Source organism: Phyllopteryx taeniolatus, chromosome 19, assembly GCF_024500385.1.
Source record: "Phyllopteryx taeniolatus isolate TA_2022b chromosome 19, UOR_Ptae_1.2, whole genome shotgun sequence".
NCBI classification, from domain to species: Eukaryota; Metazoa; Chordata; class Actinopteri; order Syngnathiformes; family Syngnathidae; genus Phyllopteryx; species Phyllopteryx taeniolatus.
In genome coordinates this window covers 11,574,413-11,589,023 of record NC_084520.1, presented here as the reverse complement: position 1 = coordinate 11,589,023, position 14,611 = coordinate 11,574,413, and the positions used below count along the sequence as shown (strand labels likewise).

The window sequence follows — 14,611 nt, the reverse complement described above, 5'->3', positions numbered from 1 at the left end:
CAACACAAAGCAACATGTTTGAGCTGTGAAAATACATACGCTGGAAGTCTCCTTTGGCTTTACTATACGCCACCAGATAGTCGCAGCGCGAGGTGTTCTCATTTCCCCCTCCTGGCACTTGTGCCTTTCTCACTGTCATGTGCGTGCACTCTTGGCTGACAAAAAGGCGCTCAAAAGCAGCTACGCCAACGGACTGTCCGAAGGGAAGATGCATTTTCGGGTTGTAGGTAATAGCAAGCTAGCTAACTACAGGTCGGAATTGCATTCCATAACTGCTTATGCGAATGAAGGCACTCTAGTTTTTATATCGTTTGGAAGGGGCGACTAATGCTGGACTCCAAAGTGCGTCACACCGTGCCTATTTATACGTGCCTCCCAAATAAATCAAGACTGGAACGGTGAAAAACAGTTGAATTCTATATCTCCACAACTGAGTTTTACATAGTTGTCGGTCTTTGCACGGTTTTTCAGCAATTATCTTCAAGCATACACAATACTGCTAAAAGTATTCGCTCACCTGCCTTGACTCACATTTGATTTTAAGTGATATCCCATTCCAAATCCATATCCATTATCCCTAGTGCGAAAAACAGTAACATAGAGGAAAGCCTCACTCCTGATCAAGAAGATGCATTCATTGTAATCCAAATCCCTGAGTGTTTGACACACATTGGTGTGGTTTTAAAGGCTGATGAGGAAAATGCACTAGGGACTGTTAACAATAGGCACGCTGATTAGGAGTCACTGTGAATTGGGTGGTTGTGTTTCTTACCAAATACTGTAGTTAAGTTGGAAGTATTGAATTGTGAACATGTTCTTAATCATTCAAATTGAAAGGGAACTAAGGGGTCTAGTCCTGTGGTTTATATCACGTTCCACTGTCAAAGCTTTTATCACCCTCCTTCTCCAGTTACCCTAAGATGGTGTGCCCAATCTACTGTTTATCTCCCATCCCCGGGGGCGTGCGCTTCTGTTGACTTTATAATTTACTGGATTTGTCTGCCTTGTTCTCAGTTCTCTCATCTCTTTTTGCTCATATGTCAGATTTAGTATGCGCCCCCAAGGCCTTAATGGTCTTGTATTGGATAACACAGTAGCATTGAAGATTGCTAAGGGTGCAGCTCAACCTTCTGAGGTGGAAACTTCTGATTTGTTCAGATTTGGAAAAAAAATCCCATTGTAATAGAAATAATCAAGTATTAAACTGTTGCCTTTGCTAACTGCAAAGTCTATGTTTTAAGTAACGTTTCAAAGTCCTCCAATCCCAAAACTGTAAGGTTTGGGTTTCTTGTTTTTTTCCCAAATATTTGTCTTCCTCTACTCGACACTGTCCTTTCTTCTCCTGTCCCATCCTCTCTCCCCTCAATTTTCGTGTCCCTGCCTCCTGCTCTGCACTCTCCCTGTGGTCTCATTAGAGGTGAAGCTAGCTGCCTTTAAGTGCGTGTGGATGTGGGTTCTCTTAGACAAAGTCTCACTTGACTGAGCATGCCACTTGCACTAGCAGGGGCCTGCACTCTATTATTACCACAAAGCTGTCAGAGGCAGAGTTTAAAGTAGCCTCCTGTTGCTGAGTGGTAGGTGAACACGGGACACTGGTTGAGCAGTAGCTTGCTTTTAAAGCTATACAGTGGACAAAATGTCAACAGAAAAATACACGTACCTGCATAATATAAAATACTTACAGTGAACCCTTGATATTTCTGGGGGTTACAGAAAATCCACGAGTAATGGACGCCCCCCTAAAAATGTTTAGCACTGCCTGTATTAGCAATTTAATCTCTAAATATACCCCAAACTATGATCCCAAAACACCCTTTAGAGCATTACCGATGACTTAAAGATGATTTAAAACAAAAAAAAAGCCAAAACAAAAACAGTGCTAGGACGATGGCTTGTACAGTATGTCGCTGCTTTGCAACCCATAAAGGTACCAATTACTACTTTCCTATTAGCCTCACAACAAGCGGTTTGGCAGATAGAATTAGTGAACAATTCTTCAAAAAAAGACACTTCAAGCTGTGAATTGCCACTCCCAGTTCATGTTTACTGTCAAACTAAAAAGAAAACCATGAGAATTACACACCGTGTATTTAAAACAACCACATAGCTTAGCCTTTAATTCCGCTAGCTTAATACTAAGGCAAACACATAATGGGAAAGACCAACGCCGGGCTAACGACTAGCATGTAGCATCTATTTGGTGGCGTTATAACCCTCTAAGCGACGGATATTTGAACAAAATGGGGAAGAAACACATGTATATCCGTATATCTATATTATAGTGTGCCTTACGATGGGCTGGCGACCAGTTCAGGGTGTACCCCACCTCTCGCCCACAGTCAGCTGAGATTGGCGCCAGCACGTCCGTGACCTTAGTGAGGATAAGCGGCACAGAAAAATAAATGGATGGATATATTATACTGTCTCCAGGTGGCTAAGGCGGGCAGCAGGAGCAGCACAATGTCTATTTAATTGAAGCAAAAAGTGTGACCAAAACTAATGGATTCTTTTCATTCTATTTAATTGTCATTACTGTGTTTTTATGAAGTACAATATTAGTGTTTTTTCTCATTAAAAAAAATAAAAAATTTTTTAAGGGGAGGCTGGAACAGATTAATGGCATTTCCATTCATTTCAATGGCGAAAGATGATTTAAGATATTAATGTTTTGAGTTACGAGCATGGTCCCGGAACAAATTGAACTTATATCTCAAAGCACCACTGTACTCTAATTTTAAAAATACGCAGTCTATCCCAGATTACGTTTTATCTTTAGTTTGGATGTCATTCCTGCCATTAGCGATCCAGACCTTTCTCTGTATCATCTTGAGAAGTTTACCACCTTTGTTTTTTTCCGACACCCAAGGAGCCTTGCCTGCCTGTCGGACCTCTACTTGAATCTTCCATCACGCCGCTGTTCGCTGTCAGGCCGGTGGTCAATGCAGGGCGTTCGGCGTTTTTCAGTGAGCATTTGTCAGTTATGTTCTCCAAAGAAATTTGTGAATGGTGATTCGATGGGGCTTCACTGTGTAGTAGTTCCTGCTGCCTTTCACCCTGACACCACACACTGAAGACATTTGTCTTTTTTCCAGCATGTCAGCCCACCTATCTGGTCCAACCTGTGGGATGCTACTCTGTCTTCCTATCTACTGAGTGACTGATGTATGTGTGTGTGTGTGTGCGCGTGTGCGTGCGTGGATCACTGTTTTGCTAGTGTCTAGTTACATGGATGATGGGGCTATGTGTGTGTGCAGGAATGAGCTCCTCTGCCACCAGTGACCCTGGCAGGTCAACGTTGACTACCACATGAATCCTAGATGTCAAGCGTGGACCTCCTGCAATTGCTGTTTGATTGTTTCTCTGTGGGTCACATGGCATTGATGTATGCAGACACTCTCTCTCACCTGTTCTTCTTTGGCCCACCTGGCATACAGGAAGTGGCCCTCAGTTATACTTGTGGTTGAAATAATAAGCAGCTGTGTAGTAACTGAATTAGCATGTTCTCTGTGCTTTCAGGAGTTTTTTTTCCTCCCACATTCCAAAAACATGCACGTGTAGGTTCATTGAAGTCAAAGATTTCCATGGCGTGAATGTGAGTGCTTGTTTGTCTGTACAGTATGTGCCTTGTGATGGTCTGGCAGCCAGTCCAGGGTGTACCCCGCCTCTCGCCTAAAGTCCGCTGGGATAGGCTGACCCTGCGACCCTGATCAGGATAAACGTGCAAGAAAATCTTTGATGGACACCTTGCGGGAAAATGTAAAGCACATCATAATAAAACTTGTTGTCATTGGTCATTTTGCAATGTTGATAGCACAAGAATGAGAATACCTTTATATTGACAGTTGATACTGGTGTTTTGAGATACAATGTCGATATAGTATCATCATATTGTGTGACCATGCATGACAGGTTCTTCTATTACGCAATAACTGAGACTTTATTGCATAATTTTGCCCAGCAGGGGGGAATGAACTTTTTTGCTAAATACCAGCCGCTGTTTTGTTGATTTTTAAAAACATTTTAAATTTATTTTTATTTTTTAAAATAATTGTTATTTTTTTTGCTTTGACATGCAGGCAACAGAGATACGAGCGATGTTTGGTGGCAATGAATACAATACAACTCACTTCACAACAAACACCAGTTTGACAGATTTTCCAAAAATACGATGTTTTTCACTCCCAAACATAAAAAAACAAAGACAATTACACGTTTATTTAAAACAACCACACAACTTTGTCTTCCCCTAGCTGAATGCTAACGCACAATGCAGAAAGCCATAGATGGTCTAACAAATAGCCTCGATAGTCATGGTATTATAAAACTTTAAGCGATTGATATTTGGACACAAATGGTGCATCAACACATTTAGACATTTGGACAATACGGCAATACTCGCAGGCATATATTCTTTATCCTCTGTGAAAAACGACTAATATTACTGCAGCTTATTCAGTCATAGTAGTTGTGAAACTCTTCTTTGTTTGTGTCTGCATGCCTGCATTATACTGCCCCCAGTGGCTAGGTCACACACACCAGAAGGAGCACTGCATTCTGTGTACATATCTTCCAGCTTTGTCTCGCCTTGTTTCATAACTTAAATACAACGACAGGTGCAAGCATTAATAACGAGGCATCCGGTTAGCTAACTCCATCACATGTTCCCAACATTACTGTACAACGGCCATCCATTTTCAAAGACACTCCACACACACGTTCACACTACACCCTACTTGTTTACAAGGACCTGTCCCTATGATGAATAAACAGGGATGTGTCCGCTTTTTAATGATAGCATACACAGGCCCGCACGCTTGAATATTGGCAGAAAGATTGAAAGCATTCTCAAGGGCCCTTCCAACATGACGCATGGCTCTGTTTTTTCACCCCCTCCTCTCCTGCCCTTCATTTTTACCCTCCCACCCCGATACCTCTCAGCTCCGCTTTTATTTATCTTAGACAGTGGCTTGCGCAGGGATTTGTAGACACATAAACACATTTATCAACGGGGGTCGGCCAATAGGTAAAAACATCACTTACATGGACGAAAAGAATGTGATAATAAGAACAGAGAAAATCGCATAATAGTGGGAAAAGACGAATGAAAGTGCCCCGGCAAGCCAACAGGGAACAGGTGGCTCTTGGATTTGTTAAATTTGTTAGTTAGAGGTGTAGTAGCTCCATGGGTATTCCAGAAAAAATACCACAGGTGTTCTCTCTTTTATAAATGTTTATACTGCCTCCACTCATCCATTTACAGCAACCAGCAAATTTATCTAGTTGTTTCACTATCATTTCATGTACAGTGAACCCCCCTGATTATGAATATTTTTTTATATGGAATGTACACGCTTAAGATTCCACAAGATGGCGCCAAAACCTTGGCTAAATAGGCAAGTAGTCATTGGTTTCAAGAATGTACGTCAAAGTGATACGTCCCAACTGAAAGAGGAGTTTTGTATGTCAGGGAGAAGCAAATTTTAGCCTGGGTTGTTAGTGAAAATGCTGGAGAATCTGTCCCATGTACATGAGCACATCCGGTGCATTTTTTTTAAAAGGGTAATATAATATAATATATTTTACTTTATGCTGTATTTGTAGTATTCTGTGATAGTGTTAGAAGAAAAGAAGTAGATCACCAGCCCCGCTGGCCTTTACGAATCTGAGTGCTTCCTTTTTTTTTTTTTTTTTTTTTAAATATATCATGTTTACCACTCAGCTGCAATATTCCACTTTTGACAATTAGCAATTGACCCAGTATGAGTGGAAAGGTGATGACACTTCATCCAAGGCGAATGGCTGAATGGATCTTCTGCCTGGGGAGAGGGATGTCAAGGCAAATTGATTCATGCATTTGTTGCAGCACTGATTGATTGCCATTTCACCTTGTTGGCTTTTTTAACCCCATCATGTGATTACATTTAAATGTGTAATCTCGCTGGGTGGAGGAGGATGGGAATTGACGGCACTGCAGCACCCTGAGCGCCGAGCACCTTGCTCGCCCCCCAACTGTATGCTGATAAATGTGTTTTTCTTAAAGAAGTCTCATTTAATGTACATTTGTGTGTGTGTGTGTGCGTAGCGTGCTAATGCAGTGCAGGGCCGTGCTCCGGGGCTTTGAGGCAAGGCAGACTCAGAGGCAGGCCCGCAACCTCGACCCCAGCATCATTTGTTTGGACGAGGGCCGTCAGCGCCTGTCGCGCAACCCATGATGAAGTGTCAGTTGGTAATTGTCCCCATGAAGCAGCCACATCTCACGGGGGTGATGGGGGGGGAGTTTTGAAGAGGGAGAAAACGGGGGGGAGCAGGGAGCTGACAGAGAGAGAAATGACATCACGGGCTCCTCCTTTTCTCGCTGACTGTCCATCGCTTTTCAGTCCTCCCATTTTTTTTTTCCTTTCAAGACTTCCTACATCCGCGTGTAAAGCTTTGCTGCGTGCCTGCTTGAGGCTCCCAGTGAGCTCCTGTGAGGGCCTGGTTGCAACATAACGTGTTTGTGCAATTACTGTACAATTCTGTGAGTTGGAATATGCTCAAACTCGGCATATGCTTTACTTTAGGCGTAGTTAACCTTTTCATGCCTCTGATATTCAAGCACTTTCAGGCAGTTTATTAACTTTAGTAGTCTGAGTCTGGTCTTGAAAAGAGATTATTGAAACCCTTTTACCAAAACAATGGCTCCTGCTAATGGAATTTAGCATGGGTTTTTATTGATTAGACAATGTCTTTATGTAAGGAAAAGCTTTCCCAGACTACTCGGTAGCTATTTACTGTGCGATCCATAATAAGTAATTGTTTGGGGGAGACTGTAATGCATCTTAAATGCCTCGTGTGCATTAAAACCCTGTTGGAGGAATCAAGTCAGAACTTGGCGTATTTTGCTCTTTGATGTTGGTGCGCGTTGTCTAAAGACGAAAGAACAAAGAGAAAGCAGAGCAAAGACAAAGGATCGGGGTTTATGTGAAACACCCTCATGAAAACACACTGAAAGTTGGAAGTGCAGAAAATGGTTTTGTGGGGAACAACGCAAGCATAAGTAAGTAAGTAGGCAGCCAGCCACCTTGAAATAGGTAGTCATAAGTATTTTAGGTTTCTTAATGTATTTGGTTGAAAAAGGATTGCTTAGATGAAGTTTAGGTAACCTGTGGACCAACAAATGGCAACCATAACATAAGCAGATATTTAGCTGGTAACTCATTAACCAACAATTGAGGACAAAAGCATAACCTGCTGCTACGCAGGTATGTAGTTAGTAACTAATAAGACGACAAATGGGGGAAAAACATAGCCAGCTTTGTATTCACATAGTTGGTTCATGAAAACAGCTTTTGCGTAAACCTGCTAACAACACTTTTAAGAGCTTGTAGTTATGTACTCTGTTCAAAGGTACAGGTTCATCAATGAAAAAACACAGTTATATATATACAGTATACACTACCAGCGAAAAGTTTGGGGGTCACTTAGAAATGTATTCCTGTAAGCAGTAAAATAAATTTTAAACCACATTTACCACGTCTAGACTGCATTTATGATCAATTTGATGTTATCTTCATTGGGAAAAAAAACCCCGTTTTGTTCAAAAATAAGGACATGTCTAAGTGACCGCAAACTTTTGGGTTCTTAGTTATTTAAAAACCTAACCTATTATCCAATCCTGCTAATTAACCTACAAATGATGATGAAAATATAACCGGTTCTTTTGTAGTTTACATAGACAGTTGAATAACCAGTTAGTTAACTTGTCTGGAGGTGGACTCATAGTCTGGCATTCTATCCATCCATCCAATCCATATCGATTTTCACTATCCTGGGTGATTTGATGCAAAAGGTGGATGCCATCCATACTCGTCGCCAGTCGGGGGGGATTGGGAAGAGCTCGTTTTCTACACAAAAGTCAACTATGTGATACGGGTTGAACGACTCCAGAGTTTGTAGTCGACTATTATGTCGAGTCAAAGTCAATCAATCAATGACGTTGTTGATATTTTTCAGCACTGCAGTCCCCAACCTTTTTTTGCGTCATTTGTAAATTGGCCGACCGGAAGATGAGATGCCAAAAACACTCCCCTTCCTTCTCTCACAACACATCTTGAATGGAGAACGGACGCTAAATGATGCAGGATGGTGTCGCATGAGCATACGCCGATCACACGATAAAGGCACTCCTTGATAGGATACAGAAACAAGGGACGATGCCCTCCAAAATGATGGGCCTGTCGACAGATGATAAATGGAGTTGGTGATTAGTTAGTCGAGGAGGGAGGTGCACTGCCTGGGTCCTTTCATGGGCCATAATTTGGAAGATAACTGTATTGTCCTATCTCTCTTGACATTTAAATCTAATCAGACCCTCCTCGTTAGCGCTGGTATTCCAAAGCGGACGAGCCTGGGAGGGATTGCCCCCGCCGAGCGGTTGCCGAGCAATTATTAGAGGCAGGGCCCAGGGACACACATTAATGCTTGTTTTATTTAGATTTTGTTTAACTGACAGCTCAGTTTACAGAGCTACTGTTCATTTAACAAGATAATAGCGCAACAGACAAATATGCTCTCAATCCTTTACACCTCCCCCTGCACACTCGCAAACATCCCTTAGGAGCCACTTTGAGGTCTCTCCTCCACTCCTTCTTTCCACAGATGAGATGCTCAGTCTGATTAACACTTCTCTTTCATCCTCTTCATTAGCACAGCCACTGCAGTGGCCCATGGAAAGAGGCCGTGAATTAGATTGCACTTATTCCATAGACTGCATCTAATTCCGCGCAATGGCGCTTAATGGTGGGGCGTAATAGGAAAAAGGTGCTTGTAATTGTTTCTTTGGACGGGTGCGACACGCGTGGCCGCAGCTGTTTCTGCGCAGCAGCATCGGCGGCCCGCAGATCTCCGGAAAAAAATGGGGGCAACGGGCCGGCGTGCAGACGAGCCAATTTCCTCCAGCCGAGCGTCCCGCCGCGTCGAGAACTTGGGCCTCCGTCAATGAGAACCACCTGGTGCTGAAGGAAGTGATTAGGCTTGGCACCACTGTGAGCGAACAACTGTTTTGTTAAGGAGCCTTGAGACGCCGAGGGGGGTTTTCTGGAGAAATATTGACGCACCCTTTCGGTCCCGACAAGATCTAAGGTGCGCCGTTGTTGTGGAAGTGCTCAATCACAAGGGAATTATTTTTGGTCGCAGGTCACTTTGCCCGAGTCATGCCACAACAGCATGGATGTGGGTTTCAAACTCCCCCGCAGACTAAAAACGTTGAAAATAGCAGCTGACCATTTAGTGGAGGAAAACTGTATCTCTGGATATGCACACAGAATGGAGATAATGACTAGATGGTTGGAAGTTTCAATTGCAGCATGTTGTTTGAACATAAAAACATCCAATGAAATTCAGTAGGCTTCTTGCGAGCCAAAAACAGAGATACATTTCGCATGCTATTTATGAGTTTTCGAAGACTAATCCAAAAAACATCTCATGTGCAAACCCATCACAGGCCTCTTGTAAATCATAAAAAACCCACATATCTTTTATTTTATTTAAGGCTTGCTGGAATCTTATGAAACTAACATACCCTACTCTCCAAATAGCTTTAAAGCAATGTCCAACTATAGCATATTCTTGGCAAAATAACATTTAGAATTTTTGGGTGTATTGCCGAGGGGATTTGTTCATGTGGGGGGAAGAAAGTTGCTATTGAACAAACTTTTTGTGGTGTGAATCAAAATCATCTCGTAGTACATTGGTACCTTCACTTATGAGTTAAATTCATTCCCTGACCAAGCTCGTAACTCAATTTACTAAGGTCGCGGGCGTGCTGGAGCCTATCCCAGCTATCTTCGGGCGAGTGGCGGGGTACACCCTGAACTGGTCGCCAGCCAATCGCAGGGCACATGCAAACAAATAACCATTCGCGCACACATTCACACCTACGGGCAATGTAGAGTCTTCAATCAACCTACCATGCATGCTTTTGGGATGTGCCCGGAGAAAAACCACGCAGGCACGGGGGAGAACATGCAAGCTCCACACAGGCGGGGCCGGGATTTGAACCGCGCTCCTCAGAACTGTGAGGCAGATGTGCTAACCAGTCCTCCGCCATGCCATGAAGAATAAAGTTAAAATTAAATTAACAGCAATTATCGTGCTACGGATTTTCTTAGCGTCAACAGTACACCCCTTTCCATTGTGTGCACCCTCTTGAGCCAGCATGCTGTTCATCCTCATTCACTTTGATGTTTATTTAATTTGTTTGACCTTTTAATGTAACAGGGCTTGTCAGCTCCTTCTCGTCTACCTTGTTTTCACCCTGCGAGCGCGTGTGCTTGTGTGTGTGTTGTGGTCAAAAAGTTCAATATTGAGCTGTGAGAATGTGTCATAGTGTGAGGATGAATACACCTTTGCACAGTGGTCGCCACGGTTGAGCGAATGTTGGCTTGTGGACAGTCGTGCTGATCACACTTGATGATGGAAATGCATGGCACAGAGGATTTGTGTGTGTGTGTATGTGCGTGCGTGGGTGTGTGTGTTTGGGAAAACAAGATCAAGGAGATTCATCTATACTTTTTACATTTTTTTTTATAGCTTTAGATTTTTTTTATTTGTATTTTGATGGATATTTATTGAAAACGCAGTCGGACAGAATGAGGTTTAAAATAGGAGAGCCAGAGAGAATAGGGGAACACGTTGCAAAAACAACAGAACAATAACAGGGAGCTGGATTTTCTCAATATGTGGAATGGGAAGGAATCAAGAGATGGGATCAAGTCACTCATGTCGAAGTCTCAAGTCTAACTTGAACTATCAAGTAGGGTCTCTGTTTTTAAAAAGTGATGGGCAGTGTCTTTTTTTATGAGGATTTATGAATGAGGTCCAGAATTGCACACGCACACACACACACACAAGATATGCTACTGGCAGTCTGAGCCAGGCAGCATGTCCGCCACCGCCGTGCTTGCCTGCACGCCTCGGCCAGATCAGTGTAGGTCATACATTTTGCAGTCGGCTAAAAGTGCTGTCATCTTAATGTATCTCCACACGGCTGAACTGCCTCTTAACTGTATTTGGAAGGTACATGTCAGGCTTGTGAAGTGGTATCACCATTGTTGTATCGGTGTACAAGAGTACAAGTGTACAGTATCAGCACCGAAACTGATACCGGCATCGGTGCATCTCTAGTCTCGAGCAAGTCTCAAGTTATTTTGTAATGGGCAAGTAAAGTCAACTTACCTGCAACATTGTCTGGTCATCATTTAGGACCAATAAGATCAAATAATGTTATTATTGGAAAATGTATCTAACCTGTATGTATGTATAACCTCATCATGTCTCAAGTCTTTATCTTCCAATTCCAAGTTGAGTGAGTCTGTCTTTTGAATTAGTTTCATCAAGTCAAGTAACTTACAAGTAATAAAAACAGGGACTATGTTCCATTTGTCTTTATATGGAGGTTATTTTACAAAATTTTGGGTCGACTTCTAAATGTAATAATAATTTTTTAAAAAAGTACAGTTTTTTTTTTTTAAAGGTAGTCTCCATCCTGGCATTTAGGCTCACTAATTGAGTTAGCGTCTTTCCGAGCAAAGCAGGAACAGCAGAGAATCCTGCCATTGTTTTCTCTGCCCTGCTCTCAAAGGGCTGATGTTTTTGTACGAAGGGGAATTTCTGGACCGATGAGGGGGTCATTTGTGCGCTGCTTATACGTGCGTCTGTTTCATAATCACCTTTGTACTCTTTTTACATTGATATAGGTTTGGGAATTATAGTTAATAGTTGGCACCAACAATCAATTTGATCTACAAAGACACTGATGATTTTCTGAAATCCGCTTGACAGCTACTGCAGCTCTCCACCTCCAAACACGAGCACACACGGCATAAAGACACACACAAATACCTGGCAACTAATCCCCCAGCAAGCTGCACTGCTGTGCAGAGGTAGCGATCATTCAGAATGAGGTTGTGTGCTTTTTAAAAAAAAAAAAATTTTATGCAGCACATCACCGCTTCGCTTTTTGCTTTTTGCCTCCAACACATGCATGTGCATGTGTTTGAGAAACAGGGTGAACTTGCATTTTTCTGCAGAGGGTGAAAGAAAGTATGATGCTGAGCGAGAAATGGACAGAGAGCGAAAGACAAGTCTCACTTATCGAGTTTCACCGGTATGAAGACGTAGAAGTGACTGAGTCGCACTCTTAACACACGTCCAATGGCAAAGTGAAATATAAAACTGTGACAGAACTCATCAGCACATACAGTGTAAGATACACTTATATACTAATCCCCCAGCATCATTCCCAAAAAGACTCATGGCTGTATTAGCTCAAAAGGGTGCTTCTACTAAATACTAAGCAAAGGGTCTGAATACTTACGGCTGTGAGATATTTCAGTTTTTCTTTTTTAATAAATCTGCAAAAAGTTCAACAATTCCGTTTTTTTTTTCTGTCAATATGGAGTGCTGTCTGTACATTAATGTGGAAAAAATGAACTTAAATGATTTTAGCAAATGGCTGCAATATAACAAAAGAGTGAAAAATTTAAGAGGGTCTGAATACTTTCCGTACCCACTGTATATACGCACACATACACACACACACCCTAACATGTACACCCCAACGATGTGTGTGCATGTCTTTGTTCTGTCTAGCTGTCCTCTTGGCACGTAAATCATAATGGATCTCATTATCCAGCTGGGTCAGCTCGGTGGGGCCCGTCTGGCGGGAGATGATAGCTAGCTGAGTGAGGGGCTGCCATGACACGCACACACACATACATACACGTATGTGCATACACACTGTTGCAGTTTATGCATGTTATTTATCTCATCCTCATTCGCTATATACTATTAACTCATTCACTGCCAGCCTTCCCAGTTAACATGGATATTTGACTTCTAAAGCCGTCAATGGCAGTGAATGTGTTAAGATGATAGACTCATGCACACTGCCATTGCACACACACACACACACCATCCAGACGCAACAGACATTAGTGGCTCAGCTTGCTGTCAGACAGCCAGTCATGTGATGGGATGCAGAGGAGAGGGAGGGACGCATAAAAAAATTGAACTTCCTCCTCTCCCTGCATCTCTATGGAGCCTCCTTCGTGATTGGTTCCACATCCTATCTCACTTATAATGCCAGCAAAACGCCGAGTCTCGAACGCAGTCTCAGTATTTAAGCACATTTGGGTGTGTTTGAGTAAAAATGTCAACAGAAAAATGTCTGCGCGGATCCCAATGCCAGCTTGAACGCTTGCGAGATGTAGGTGGAGCAGTTGGTTGCTTGTAACAAGGTTAGGCCGCACACCATTTGTTTGGACATGACCATTACCCGAGCCAATTACTGGCTGGTATACCAGCGGCTTGCCAACGAGCTAATGTTTTCCCGTCATGCCTCCCCCTCCCCTCGCAAACGCACGCACACACATATGAGAAAGGAGGAGGCGAGTGGGAAATAGATTGAGAGAGGAAGCACGGAGAAGGGCCTGGGGCACAACCCCCTCTCCACCTGACTGACTGATGCAGCTAATAAACTTTCATTTAAGATAATGTTGCGCCTTTTTCTCCCCCCCCCCCCCCCCCTCCTCTCGCTCTCTCTCTACTCTTTCTTTCTTTCTTCCTTCCATTTAGCTCTCGCCGCTTCCAGAAGACTGGTCGGTCAGAGAAATCGATGCGGGCAGTCTGCCGGCCGGGTGCCCACTTGGCTGAACAGCACACCGCTTAATCAGCCTGAACTTCAACACATAGAAAGCTGCTGCAGACCAACAGAGGTAGACACACCGTGTAATGATTATGTACAGCAGCTACAAACCCATTGCATTAATCAAACACACGCCCTGCAATGCAAGTAAATTGAGTTTTTACGTTACCGCAACCTTATGACGGCATAAAATATTCATGAAAATAGCGTGATGAGAGGATTGTACGATTGTGGAGCGTCGTGTTTGTTTGTTAGTTAGCAGGCGTACTGTTTAATGGAGAATGACATCACAAGTTTTTGGCTCGCGGCCAAACCCGACTGAAGTGAACAATTGTGAAAAAATTACACAATTGACTCTCACCCACACACCAAACGAGTGAGCTCTGCACATCTACCGACGTGTTGCAATGGAAAAACTGTGACTATCCATCAGTTTTTGAGGCTCCACATGGAGTATATTGTACTGTATTATTTTTTTATTGAACCACAACAAAACTGGTGTGAATAAATACAGGAATGTGAATATTTTGAGTCTGTTGGCAATGATCGATCAATCGCCCGATTCACTGATATATATATATATATTGTACAGGAAGTCGTCGAGTTACGACGTACTCGACCTACGACGTTTCGACTTTACGACGCCTGTGCCTCGTCCGCCATTTTGTTCCCAGCACCATAGTGTTTCTGCTTAGCTAGTGCATAGTGCTTGTCTGTGTTTGTGCGCCGGGAGTATCTTTGCCTTTGTCGCCCTCCTTTTTTCACACTCTCAGCAGTAACGGTAAGTACAGCATCTTATTTTTTTATTTTAACGTATTTTAGTTTCTTTATACGAAGTGTTAACCTTTCCTGCTATGGTCAGACGCAGGGGAGACGCCTTCTCCAGGGCCGAGGTTGTCCTCCTCGGGGTTAACTCCCTTCTCTCGT

At 42.9% G+C, this 14,611-nt stretch overlaps 1 protein-coding gene across 3 annotated transcripts in view; it reads left to right on the top strand.

The window, feature by feature from the left end:
- The window catches only part of raraa (retinoic acid receptor, alpha a), a 172,919-nt gene that overhangs the window by 36,395 nt on the left and 121,913 nt on the right, over positions 1-14,611 (top strand). For all 3 annotated transcript variants that reach the window (XM_061755520.1, XM_061755522.1, XM_061755523.1), the window contains one exon: positions 13,615-13,754. The gene's annotated coding sequence lies outside the window, so the exon portion shown is untranslated. The remainder of the gene's footprint in view (positions 1-13,614; positions 13,755-14,611) is intronic.